This window comes from Helianthus annuus, chromosome 2, assembly GCF_002127325.2.
Source record: "Helianthus annuus cultivar XRQ/B chromosome 2, HanXRQr2.0-SUNRISE, whole genome shotgun sequence".
Classification (NCBI taxonomy): domain Eukaryota; kingdom Viridiplantae; phylum Streptophyta; class Magnoliopsida; order Asterales; family Asteraceae; genus Helianthus; species Helianthus annuus.
This window is the reverse complement of record NC_035434.2, coordinates 41,812,489-41,826,457: the sequence shown is the minus strand read 5'-3', so window position 1 is coordinate 41,826,457 and position 13,969 is coordinate 41,812,489. Positions and strand designations below refer to the sequence as shown.

Sequence of the window (13,969 nt, the reverse complement as noted above, 5' to 3'; positions counted from 1 at the left end):
TTTTGGCGGATATTACAGTTTTGAGTATGTGTCTTTGTTTTAGTCATGGTAGAAGTGGTGTAAGTGGTTGTAGTCACTTAGTAGTTTCCTCATGTGTACGACTATAAATTAGTCCGCCGTTCTTTCAATATGAGGTAGGAATGAAAATGATTAATTAGTCTTGATTCTCCCTCTAAAATTCTTCAAGTTCTTATCTTATTTATTTGGACCATATAAGTAACGATTCAGTTCGTATCAATTGGTATCTGAGCAGACATGATCCACCGTGAACCATGGACGCTCAAACTCTATCCGAAGACGAGTGGTGCCAACAGGTTTGTGAAACCATGGTGAGACACGAGTCTCAACTTCAAACAATCTTCATCGATCTTCTATCAATTCGAACTGCATTGGAAGCCCTCTAATCACCTAGACCCCCACCACCCGTTTCCGCTACCACACCACCATCCTTGTCAACCGCTTCCGCCCAGTAGGACCAGATCTAGCTAATGAAGCACGGGTTCACACGAACCACTAAGTTTCAAATTTTTAGTATATAAAAAATATGTGTTGAACCCTTAAATAAAATGTGGTTGAGCCTTCACACTTTTAAACAACAATAGGTTCAAAGTTCGACTCTTGCAAAAGTATTATTATTTTTTTAAGTTTTCTTTTCTTTGTTTCTCTCTCTTTTTTTATTTTTTTTTTGTTAATTGCTAAAACCAGATTAGGGTTTGTATAGGGCATGTTTGGCTAAGCTTTTCAAAGTAACTTATTGACTTATTGGCTTAATCAAAAAGACAATAAGTCATTTTAGTGTTTGGCAAATTGAAAAGTGCTTTTGAAAATGGCTTTTTAAGATGAATGAAAAGGAGTTTTTAAGAAGTCACAATATTCTGACTTCTTGGCCAGCTTATAACTTTTCAAGCTTCAAATTACCAATATACCTCTTATTTACCCCGTTATATCATATAAGTTAAGCCAAACACTTTTTAAAAAAACAACTTATTGACTTATTGGTTTTTCCCACCCCATAAGCTAATCCAAACACTTTTTTTAAAAACTCATTTTCAAAAAGTCCTTTTCCCAAAAGTCCTTTTTAACTCTAATAAGCTTAGCCAAACATGCCCATAACATCATAACTCATACACGCCTCCATTCAAACACACGCTGTCACACCCCCAAAATCCACATGCGGAGTACCACCGCTTGGAGGCGTGACTGACCAGGATCCAGCCACCAATTATACTGAGCAATTTAATTAGTAACATAAGTAATACTTACTAACCACAAGGTTAGCAAATATCATAGTCAAGTTCAAAAGTATTAAGTTTAAGTAACAATTCAGATAAGTAGCGGAAGCATAGACAAAATGGATTAAAACGAAGTTCTTAGTTCAAGTTTGTTTAAAACCCAACACATGGGTTAGACGACCACTACACATCCGCAAGCTGCAAGCTCCTGAATCACTGGGTACCTGCAAAGCATGCAGTAGGGTATCAACATAATGTTGGCGAGTCCACGTGGTGTCAAGTTTTAGTTTTCGAAAACGTAAGTTGTTTAGATAAAGCATTTATAATCACGCTATGGGGAGCTACCCCATCTGTAAGCTCACTAAACTGTAGATACCGAAACTGTTGACGGAAAGTTGTTGTGCCCCGCGTCAGTGTCTATCGTCATTGACCAAGATGCGAGGTCTACTAGTTCACGCCCGATCCCCCCGGTCACGGTGTGAGGTTGTCAAACCTAATAGCGCTATCAACTAATAACCCGTGCGCCCCTGGCGATTAATCGGTACTGTAAGCAGGGACTTAAGGTGATAGAGTTTCGTTTAGCTTGGCTAGTTGTGATTTATAAATAATATCCAAACGTATCTCCCCCGGAGATAGTAAGTACCCATTCGGATTTCCCTCGGAAATAATAGTTCAAAAGTATTTTTCCCAAAGTTGGCAGTTTGTCCGTGTCCCTCCCTGGGACGCATGCTTTTAGTGTGTGAACTCACCTTGGGTTGCTCGGCAGATTAGGTTACTTGTCAAGCACGCTTGTCGGGACGAAATTTCCTAAAGGAGGGGAGACTGTAACGCCCTGCTTTTTCATACTTTCCATAATTAGAAAGCTCGCCTTGTAATGCTATTTTTGGAAATCTTGTATTATTGTAGTCGTCTTTTCGTTGTAAAATCCGAGACTTGGATCATAAATAAAATTCATATTTCTTTAAATTCACCATCTACATATTCATACATGTTCATACGTTGGAATTCATTGTACATCGAATCCTTATTTGTAATTCATACTTATACGATACTTATTCACAGTGCATGTCCATGCTTGTCCTTAAATTGTTGATACCTAAAAACCCCTAATAATATACTTATTTATACAACGGTTAATCATCTAAAATGTGACATATACTTGTCACTTACAAACATGTTACATACTTGTACATTACACTTTTTACCTAGTTAAATCATGTTTTATTTCATATTTCACCTTGTTACAAGTTAGGGGAAACATTGTTGCATATTATTACACAACTTAATTAACAAAATTACTCATTATAATGTTTTAAAAATAAAAAAAAATAAAGAAATATGGCAGCCCCAATTCAGCAAAATTCAGCCCCATATAGTTGGGTTTTGTGGGCTAGTTTCAAGGTGTAACCCCTTCTAAACACTTCCAAAGCCCAACCCATTGAAACCCTAATCCTTCCCCCTATAAATACCACTTATAACCAGCCTCCCTACCACTTTTGCAACACTAAAAACTCTCAAAACATCCTCCAAACCGTAGCTGAAAGCAAAGGTTCGAGCAGATTGACACTCCTTCACGAAAATGAGCATAACTCACTCATTTCTTAACGAAATCACTTGATTCTTTTTCCTACTTACTTGGATAATCATGGGGTTCGATTCCTAGACTTCTCCTTGGAGAAATCAGACCTGGAAATGCCCCGAAATCGTCCATAAACTTTCTATTTGTTTTTATGTTCATCAAAAACTTGTTTAAACCTATGTAACTTGTGTTCAACACATCTCATACCTATGTCCTAATGCTTACAACTTATCCCATGGTTGGTTAAGCTTAAAAACAAGGTTGAGACATTTAAAATCAGAGGATTAAACCTCATAAACTTGGTGTTTTGTTTAGGGTTTCAACCCACAAATCATGTCAAACATAGCCTTTGATACATGAGTGATTATGGAACAACTTGGGTTGTCCTACATACAATCCTCACATGATTTGATGATTTCTCTATAGTTAGGTTGTTTATGTTATTGTACAAATCCTAGTTCGTGACCCTCCTTGGTTGTTGTTACACCAAGTGAAGTGGTGAACATTCAAGGGGTTCCTAAATGGAAGCATGTCCTTCCTACCCCATACATGACATCTATGATAACACGAGGTGCCTAAATGAAGATCCTAATCTTCTACCTCCTACTTGAATTATTGGACTAAATAATATGTAGTACTTAACCTAGATATATATATACACTCATTCGAACCTTTGATGTTGAACTCATGTTTATATATTAAAGTAGTAGAACATCACCTAAGACCTAAACCTTGTTGTGATTCTTATGGGTGTTCAACTCATGAAAACATTATCATAACCCTTGTGGTTACCAAGTGTCATACAAGTGTTAAGTGTTGAAGATGATTATTTTCACATGCTATTCACATATCTTACTTTTATGTTGTTTTAAATACCGAATCTCGACTCTAAGCATACTTGAACTTTAACCCTACATATTCAATCTTCCAACCTCATCAACTCGCCAATAATTGGATAATCGGAAAGCATATGCAAACTTTGTGAGTATACTCGTATTCCCCCTTTTTCTTTTATCGCTTTTGGGGTGTAACATGTTTTATCTATCAACAAACTTACTCATGAACATTTTGCTTAAACACATGAACAACATGCTTGTATACGTGATGGCTTGATACTTTAGACTTGGGTGATTCTTATGTGTTGAACTTATCATTAACTTCGTACGAGCCAAACCGTGACATATGTAGCGCTATAGGATTAACGACCCGCCCTTTATCATCGGTTATGTCATGAGCATATTGCGTTTTCTTGATTTGATATGTTAGACACATGCCATGTTTAAATATTTATCTTGAATCACATGCTTGCTATGAGGAATTGTTCAAAACTTATCTTTTGCTATGTACGTATCAAACTTGTATACTCGCCTTTGCTTTTGCATTGAACTTTATTTTAACATGTTACAGGTGGATGTTGACGATGCATGGAATCTAGTAGGATGCTTAGATACCCACTTAGAAAGAATTGTATTTGTATTGTATCATTTTATTATTCATGTTGTTGTACTTTGTTTCAAAACCTTGTACTTGATTCTTTAGAAATGAAATGAAATGATTATTTAAATACTTGTCATAATTATTAGCGTTATGATGTCTCGAGCAATCTTCACACTTCGTCTCATCCCGATGTTTCCGCCATTGGTTGGGGTGTGACAAGGAGGTCTCGACTTGTAATGGTTGGTCTCGAGTGGTGCAGGCATGACTCGCAAACCCGGAGATCTCGAGTCCCGTCTCGAGTTGTCACGATGTGGTCTCGAGTCCCTGAAGTCCGTTTTTGAGTTGCTTGGTCTAGGTCTCGAGTCGCAATCACTGCGGTCTCGAGTTGTCATCATGTGGTCTCGAGTCGAAACCAGTGATCTCGACTCGTTTGCCTGCTGATTCTGATGCAACTGCGAGACTTGTACTAACCAATAGAATTCCACTGTTGTGATTTTATGTACTATCCAATGAGGTTTCAGAAACATGTTTCTTTGTCTAACAATTAACCAAAATGGATCAAACAACAAGTTTTTCAAATCTTCAAGGCACCTTCAACTCAAATTATATATATACATTAAACCCATTAAGTCTAACCAACTCTTAAATCATTTTTGACCATTGGATTTAGCTGAGATTAAATCTCAGCCATTTAAACTCCCATTTCTAACTGCTACGCTGGCGGTTCTCCATCAGTTTTTAGGTTGGGAGGTTGCTCCGCCTTTTTCTGCCCATCTTCTCCACAAATCACGTTTCCTACCCAAACTGTATAGTGGGTTCAATAAACTCCCAATTATAACCTCCTTCATGGTATAATCTGTCTCCGCATTCACTCCAGTTATGTCTCCAAAGTCGTATTCTACCACCATCTCCAAGCCCTACACCTTCAACTTTCCCCGATCTCTTACTCATCATCAGAAGATCCAATTAGGGGCTTTTAAAATCATGGAAATGGCAAGTTCCACCACCAAGACTCTCTATATCCAGTCTAAGGAGGACATCGTCAACAATTTTCTGATCAGATTCAACAATGGCGATACTATTCACAATCAATGGTGCAATAAGGTAATGATTTGAGGCTCTTTTCGTTTGCAATGATTTGTACAATATGTTACTAGCTTTTTTTTTTTTTTTTTTGCATGTTTGTTTTATTTATTTTAATGAATGATCGTATGAACTTCTCTGGGTAATATTATATCCCTCTGGTCACCATTTAAAAAAAATAGGACTAAATTTGCCAGGTTTGGTTAACAGGGACAAGTCTAGAGGGGGCAATCTTGACCCAAAGCCTTTCAAGTGGGTCACTTCGGGTTGCTTTTTAAATTATATTGTTGGTTTGGATACGATATTTTCACTCAATGGGTCAAAATGGGTCAATTAAAATTCCATCTCATATATTTTCGGGTCAAAACGAGTCGACAACTTCAAAGAAATGGATCAATGTGGGTTGGTGTCTTAAAGTAACGGGACAAGTTTCGGATCGGAACGGGTTCGGTTCGGATTGAGTTCCGGGCGGCCGGGACGGGTTTCAGATCCGCACGTAGTTGGTGCGGATCGGATTTCGGGTCGGCACGGATTTCCCCACGGGACGGGTTTCGGGCCGACATGAGTTTTCGCACGGGACGAGTTTTGAGTCGGGACGGATTTTAGCACGAGACGGGTTTCAGTTCGTTTTTTTTTTTTTGTTTTGTTTGGGTCGGTTATTTTCGGTTTGGGTTGAGTTTTTTTGTTTCGTTTGGGTCGCTTTTTCGGTTTGGTTTCGATTTTTTTAGTTTTTTGTTTCGTTTTGGCCGGTTTCGATTCGGTTTTTTGTTTCGTTTTGATCGGTTTATCCGGACCGGTTTCGATTCTTTCAGTTTTTTTTGTTTCGTTTTGGTTGTTTCGGTTCAGTTTTCGGTTTTTTGTTTCTTTTTTGTTGTTTTTTTGGTTTGAGATTTTCACTATTTTTGTTTCGTTTCGGTTCAGTTTCGGGTTTTTTGTTTCGTTTTGTTTGCTTTTTTGTTTGATATTTTCAGTTTTTTTGTTTCGTTTTGGTCGGTTCCGTTTTTGTCGTTGTTGTTGATTCTGAATTCTGTTACCAGACTATGCATCCATTTGATTATCTTAATTTGATTTTTGTATACACATTACGAAAACAAATTCTACTTCTTTGAAACATTTTTTTTTTTGGATATTTCTGTTTATGGTTGTTCAATGTTCATTATCAGTAGTGATTTTGGTTGGTTTGTCTCTGTGCACTAATGTTGAGTTGTTGATATACTGTGATATGGTTCGGTTTGGTTTTTTCAGTTTCGGTTTTTTGTTTCGTTTTGATCGTTTTTTCGGTTTCATTTTTGTCGGATTCGAACTTTACAGTTTTTGTTTCGTTTTCGGTTCGGTTTCGGATTTTTAGTTTCGATTTGGTTGCTTTTTTTTTGGTTCGGTTTCGGTTTTTTTTTTTAAGTTTTTTGTTTTGTTTAGTTTTGGTTAGTTTGGTTCGAATTCAGTTTTTTATTGTTTCGTCTTGGTCGGTTTTAGTTTCGGTTTTTTTTGTTTAGTTTTTTCGGTTTCGTTTTGGTTCGGCATCGACTTTTTCATTTTTTTAATCGTTTTGGCCAGTTTCGGTTTCTGTACCGACTTGAACAAAAGGTATATGAAATCATGTTTTTAGAAATGGTAAAAAATAAACACAACCCGTTTTGACCCAAAACCCATTCCGAACGGGACCCGATTCGACCCGAACCCGTTTGGACCCGAATCCGTTCCAACCCGGACCCATTCTGACCCGACCCAAAACAACCCTTTTCTTAATTTGACCCGTTCCGACCCTAACCCGTTCTGACCCATGACCCGTTCTGACCCGACCCGACCCGTTTGCCAGTCCTAGGGACAACATTCTCCATGACTAAAACGAGATCGTCTTGAACTGCGCGAACTTCTACTACCTACAAATGTTCAGACGGGCGGACAACAAATTAATCGATTTAGGAAGTTAACTCTTCATTTATTGTTGTAAGTTTCTAAACCTGAAATTATACGACAAGGAGTTTACATACTTCACAGCAATATTAAACACATAATTTATCATATATAATGTATTAGTAAAAAAAGCCAAGTTTCTGAATGCAAGGTTGAACTTCGGATTGATGTTTCCATTGTTGTATGGAAGAAGGCGGTTCTAAAGGGCCGGAGCCCGACATGTTCACCGTTGCCCACTTCTGAGTCTTCGCCTTTGGATAACAAAATTTGCCCTCCCATTTGGACCTTAAAGAAAATTTATGATTATCACACGTTTTTATTTATTTATTTATCTATTTTTATGTCATAATTTAGTCATGTCTTGACCAATAACATTATATCTATCTTATTACAGATTCTTATCAACCAACTAATGGAATGTGCCCCCATAGTGTACACTCCAACATTAGCACGTGTTTGCCAGAAATACAGTGGACCATGTCTCTTAATCTTGAATGATATAGTAACCAACTAATGTAATAACCTTTACTCTTTTTATGTATAGTAATTATATTTTGTACTAATAATGTATCCTATGTGATAGGATAGGTTGATATGATTGTTGTTACTGATGGAAGCCGAATAATGTGTCTTGGCAATCTTGGAGTTCAGGGGATTCGCATTGCAATAGGAAAGTTGGATTTACATGTTGCTGCAGCTGGAATAAATCCTTAGAGAGTAATCTCATTATCCATCCCTATAATTTTTGTAATTGTATGTCACTGACTTGGTTATCTTTTAATAGGGTATTAATTAGTTAATTTAAACACAAACTCATTATGTTTGCTTCTATTGTAGCTTATCCACAAAGAATTAAGATCTGGAAATAGTGACAGAGCTATCTATAAGAAGCTTGAATACGAGTACGGAGAGACAATCCTTTACGCTCCAAAGTTTGATTGGCATACTGCAGGTGTGTGGCTGTCATTGGTCAGTTTAAAAGCGTCATTCAATGTTATATGGAATATTATCGAATTTGGACAATTGTTGTGGATATAATTTGAAGTGCTGCTAGAGGGATATGGGCATACAGTTGGCACATGCAAAGGACTAATGTTCATTTACTGGCTTTCAACCTGCACCATGGTGGCTTTTTCTTGTCCTATTTAAATCAATAAATCATTAAACTTTATTCTAGTATGTTCGGCTTAGTTAATTATTTTGGTGATTCAGCTATACGTGTGCATACACGAAATAGTGGAAGAAGTTAAAGTTGAATCGAGTTCAAGAGACATAGGGTGCCATGTGGTTGAAGTTTTGGATGATGTGAACATAGTTTTGTTTGAATTTATAGGCTTGCAGATTCAAAATGTTTCTACTTGCATTCAGTTTTTGCTCCAAAAATGGCAGCGGTATGTCTTCATTTTCTTCATGTCTTTTTTTGTATAATACTATGACTCTCATTTTATGACTACTTTTTTGTAGCATTTTATAACATTAATTGAGATTCTCAAACACTAGAATTGACCAGTGTTGGGTCTCATGTTGAAGACTTCTTTATTTGGCCCTAGACTCCTAGGTGCTATGTATTGACTATTTCATGATGGCATGTTGCTTGAAGAAATTGAAGAAGCAGAGAGGCTGTACGGCTAAAGAACACATCAGTAAAATGCCTCCCTATGCTGCTAGAAAATGCAGTTCTATCTAGCATGACCTTACAAGGTATATGAAATTAATACACACTTTTACTTTTCCTATCTACACAATGAAAGTCAACATTACAAGGTTGTTTCCAATACGATTACATCTTCATGAACTAACTACTGTTTGCTGTATAATTTTATGAAAATAATAGAATATGGTTTTGAGATTTGGGAGATGCTCCTTGGTTATACACGTTCTCTTTTGGTTTTCCCTGTGATTAGTCACACTTCTTTTTTACTTCATCTTTTTGGGGCAATTTATTTTTAGGTTAATTTTATATTTGATTAAGTTTAATTTGAGCCGACTATTTGTGTTTTTATGTTTCAGTAGTCAATGATTCACTTAAAGACTCAATGCAATCTGGGTTATTAAAATTATCTCCAACCTTGCTTTTTCGTTGTTAGGCGTATTAACATGTCAACATGAACTCATTTGATGAGTTCATAATATACATGCAATGTAAATACTAAATAATAACCTTTGTCATCATGACACTAAAAAACCCATCCACTACATTTGGTGTTGGTGTTTTATTTTAAAGAGGTTGATGAATTTGAAGAAGTAATAGTCAACTTAGCGGTGATTGACTTTCCATCAAAGATTTGAATATATTTATATTTTCAAATTGAGATATTCCTTTAAAGATTCAGAGTCAATGTATAACAAATGAACAGACTAATCTTTTAATCCCCTTTTAGGTAATCCATGAAGAAAAGTCCGATTCAAGGTTAGCTAATGATAACCTTCCTCCCTATCTCCAGAAATCCCGTTGTCGCTACCAAGCCCTCTGCTCCTCGTCTCATATATAAGTAATAAAAAGTAAGACCATGAATTAATATTTAATTAAATTTTAATTATGGGTCTGCTTTATTGTTTTTAATCGAATGGTATCTTTGTATTTGGTGGACTGGACAAGATGAGGACTTATGGTCCTTATATTGCCTTGCATTTCGGCATGAAAAGGACATGCTTGCTTTTAGTGGATGCACACATGATTTATCCATTGAAGAAACCAATGAGCTTACATCTATTAGGTTAATTTTATTGTTACATGTAGTTATTTTTTTACCTATATCTATGATATTTATAACGATTCTTGCGTATTCCATTCGTTTATATTTATATTAATGTGTAGAGAAAATATATGTTACTGGAAAGTGAAAGATGTTGATTTCAAGGAACAAATAGCAAATGGGTATTGTTCTTGCTATGGTTATGTGTAGAGTCCGCAGTCCGGTAACCATGTTCTCATGACATGTTTATCGGCAAAATAACTATGGTGGATGATCGGAGTATGGGCAATTATTCTAACCTTGCGTTTTCAAGTCTTTTGGATCTTTATTTAAAGAAATAATGTTTTTCCTTATAATGTAAATAAAAAATGTGTAATCATAGTGGTAAAACACCCGTCCACCGGACGGGCATTAAACTAGTTCATATGGTTCATCACATATTCAAATTATTTATCATGCATCATCATTCAAAACCGACCCGAAACATGTTATCCTTGCAACTTTGAAAGCATTTTCAGCAATTATATACCATTACTAAATCATAAATCATGTGTGCATCATATAACACCCTAGTCATGTATCAAACCTCACTAACAACTTTAACACCCGACTTTATTATCATGCTCCTACCAAACCGTTCACATATCATCATGAAGGAACATTTTCATCACTTAAATCAAGCAAAACATAATACTTATATCATCAAGCAAACACCTTCATCATAGGTAAATAACAATTTTTCATGTATTTTGTCAATAAAAACTAAAAGAGGTACTAACCGGCTAGATACTCTAAGTGTGAGGGTACAAGGGTCGATGAGCGGACTTCCGAATGATTCCAAGCTTGAGTCGAGAGTTCTAGTGTTGTCACCGGTTTGGTCCAAGAGAAAGGAGAGGAGAGGTGATGCTTGATTGTTGGGGTTTAAGGTTTTCTAGAGAGAGAGAGGATGAAGTGAAAGAGAGAGTGTAGAGGGGAGTGTGAGGGTTTTTGGGTTTTATACTCGATGGTGCACCCTAAGTGGATTCCGAGTGGGCTTCTCGGGTGTATGGCCCAACCGGCCCAACCGTTTACTGTTTACTCGAGACCGAGTGGTCTCGAGTCGGGTTCGTGGTCTCGGCTCACTACATACGTATATACTACATATATATAATACAAGATACCATAACTTAGTATAGCTTTAAGTTACCGTCAATATATGTATGTATACGTGGATTGTGACCCGTAAAGTGATGTTCAGTAACAGGAGACGATACTTCTTTGGCTTGTAAATGTGGTATTTTTATTATATGGCGAACCTTACCCGCCCCGAACTGTCAAACTGACCCAATTTTTTTTTATCCGGTCCTGTGAAATTGGATCATCTAAAATCATTGAATCCACCGGAGAAAAATCCTTGATCCGCCATTGCCGCCCAGAACCACCACCCACCGCCTCATCTACACCGACACCACCACTAGCTTCTGCCACAACACGGGTCCACACAATCACACCACCACGAGATTTTGTTGTCGTACCGCCACCGAAACCCAGTCATTTCTATAGGCGGGAATCCTTCAATGGCTGTTGCATTGGATGCTCACGCTTCGCCCAAGGTGGTTAATATTGGTGTTACAATTACCAAAACCATTGGGTTACCTCCTCATGGCATGGAAAATATTGGTGTTGAACCTATTAGAGTGGTTGCAAGCACAACACATGCGTATGTTTTTGCTCGGGAAAGTATTAAATTTGGTTTGTTGCTGAGTGTAACTGCAAGTGCTAACCCAATTTTGAAAAAAATGTTGTATCGAGCAAAATCTTCTTGATTTGATTAAGGAGCTGGAAAAAGAATGGCGCCCCCTTAGTTCTTGGCTACGACCCGTCCGAATGATACCGAGGTGACAGAGTGGCGCCCACCTTGGCTAGGATTCATTCATATGCCACCAGAAGAACTGAGCGGCGAACTCCGTGGTTTCATAAGCCTCTTTCAGATTCTCTACCTTACCTTGCGGACAAGGTTCCTTGAATGTTGTGTGTCACATCATGCACATGGACAACAACGTGCACTTGAAGAGGAAAGTGGGTCTTAGTTCATTTACTTGTTAGTTGTTTAGTTGTTTTGAGTATGTGTCTTTGTTTTGGTCATGGTGGAAGCGGGATAAATGGTTGTAGTTACTTAGTATTTTCCTCATGTGTACGACTATAAATTAGTCCATCGGTCTTTCAATGTGAGGTAGGGATGAAAATGATGAATTAGTCTTGAATCTTCCTTTAAAATTCTTCAAGTTCTTATTTTATTTCTTTGGACCATTTGAGTAACGATTCGGTTCGTATCAGTCCCACCTTTGTGTCCGAAGTTTAGTGGTAAGACTTGTGTTGTTTCTTTGTAGGCCAGCGATCGAATCTTAGAAGCCACAATTTCTTTTTATTATACAGTGCACACTTTCCTTAGGCCCCCACTTTTAAATCATTTTGTGTTGCCCAATTGTTTTTTAAGTTTAGGGAATTAGGGGTACTAGACTTCCTGACGACTTAGATGGGAGAGACGACCATTGAGATGAGCAATGACCCATCCATTTATTAGCTACTTTTCGATTTGTGTTCTGAAACTAATTCATGCGCCAATTGTTCTTTTTGAGGGAGACGACAAACGGTTCTTATGTTTTTCGTGTTACTAGATTGGTTCCAAGCTACCAATGAGCTAGTGGTGGAGTGGTAAGGGAGAGACCTGGTTTTCTAAGTGACCCAGGTTCAATTCCTGCCCCAACATTTAGTTTCCAAGGCACCTGGTGATGATGGGAAACTAGACAAGAAGGCGGCGATCGCTAGTTCGATCCTTGATCTGATCGTGTTTTACCTCACTGCACTGTCGTGCCTTCGGGCGAGTGTTCATGGGCTTCGGTCCTAGGTGAGGGTTTTCCCTGGTTCGGAAGACGAGTGTATCCTGATGTGGTGAATTTCGTCAGTAGCCCCCCATTTGAAGGATTCGTTGGCCGTCCAAAAAAAAGGATTGGTTCCAAACTTGCAGCTCTCAAACGGTTTCTTACTTCCCCTTATCGAATTTGTTGCTATAACACTTGTCCTTGTTGATTGCTTATCTTTTTGTGCTATATAAGCTTCACTTACTTCAAGCAAATTCAGTTTTTTTTTATTCCACTTAGTTTAAGCTTCATTGAAAAAAGGGTAATACGGGGATTCATTTTCATGTTTTATTGATAGTTAACGACTTAACGATAGTATATAATTTCTTGCTAATTGTTAAAAGACTCTGTTCTAAATTATAGTTTTGTTGAATGTTTATTTGATAAATTGATTTATTAGGTAAGTTTACTCGATTGATTAGGTAAACCAATTGTTAGATCATCCATAGTGTCTTACTAAAAAGTGTGAAAAGTGTTGTAATGTCACAGTTATATAGGTAAGAGTTTTAACGTGCGTAATGGCCTTACAAGAGTTTCAATTTTTTATTTTTTAAAAAGAATGATGAGGTGAAGAATTGTGATTGGGTAATAAAATAAATCAACAACCAAGCATCCTTCCCTCTTGTCTTCGCTCTCCATTTTGCACTCAAACACAAGGGGTGCTCCATCCAAACATTTTTTTTTCCTAAAAAAAGGATAAATGTGTGATTGGTTGAAAAAGAGTGAGACTCACCATTAACCCTCTCTCTCTCCTCTTCCCCCAATGTGGTGACTACCCTCCGATCTCAAAAGTTCACCGCACTCACACATGAGGTGGCGGCGGCGAGCCCGTGCGGGGACTACACACCCCGCTACCTCTTCCCGCTCACACCCCTACCACCCTTAGGGATGAGCATCTGGTACCAAACCGGTACTGAATTTCCCATATCGAATTATATTCGGTACCGAATCGGTACCCATTTTTTGGCGTTTTCGGTACGGTACTAGTATTTTACCGAATTTTGCCTTCAAATACCGATATCGTACCGAACATTTTCAGTACAGGTACCTATGTTTAGCGAAATTTTGTTACATCGAAATCTATCGTAGTAAAACATTTTTACAGTTTCAAATCAAGTTTTTTCAATA

General features: G+C 37.5%; 1 long non-coding RNA gene across 9 annotated transcripts; it reads left to right on the top strand.

Moving 5' to 3' along the window:
• The first annotated feature begins 4,948 nt into the window (after positions 1-4,948).
• Positions 4,949-10,313, top strand: LOC110914636. 9 transcript variants are annotated; one of them, XR_004886847.1, is made up of 7 exons: positions 4,949-5,352; positions 7,640-7,760; positions 7,834-7,998; positions 8,083-8,370; positions 8,458-8,946; positions 9,627-9,962; positions 10,064-10,313. It is a non-coding gene; the product is annotated as an uncharacterized LOC110914636 (long non-coding RNA). The 9 variants fall into 9 exon arrangements; XR_004886859.1 differs by having other exon boundaries at positions 4,950-5,352; positions 8,083-8,197; positions 8,291-8,370; positions 9,627-10,138; XR_004886849.1 differs by having other exon boundaries at positions 4,950-5,352; positions 9,627-9,747; positions 9,845-10,138.
• The last annotated feature ends 3,656 nt before the right edge of the window (positions 10,314-13,969 follow it).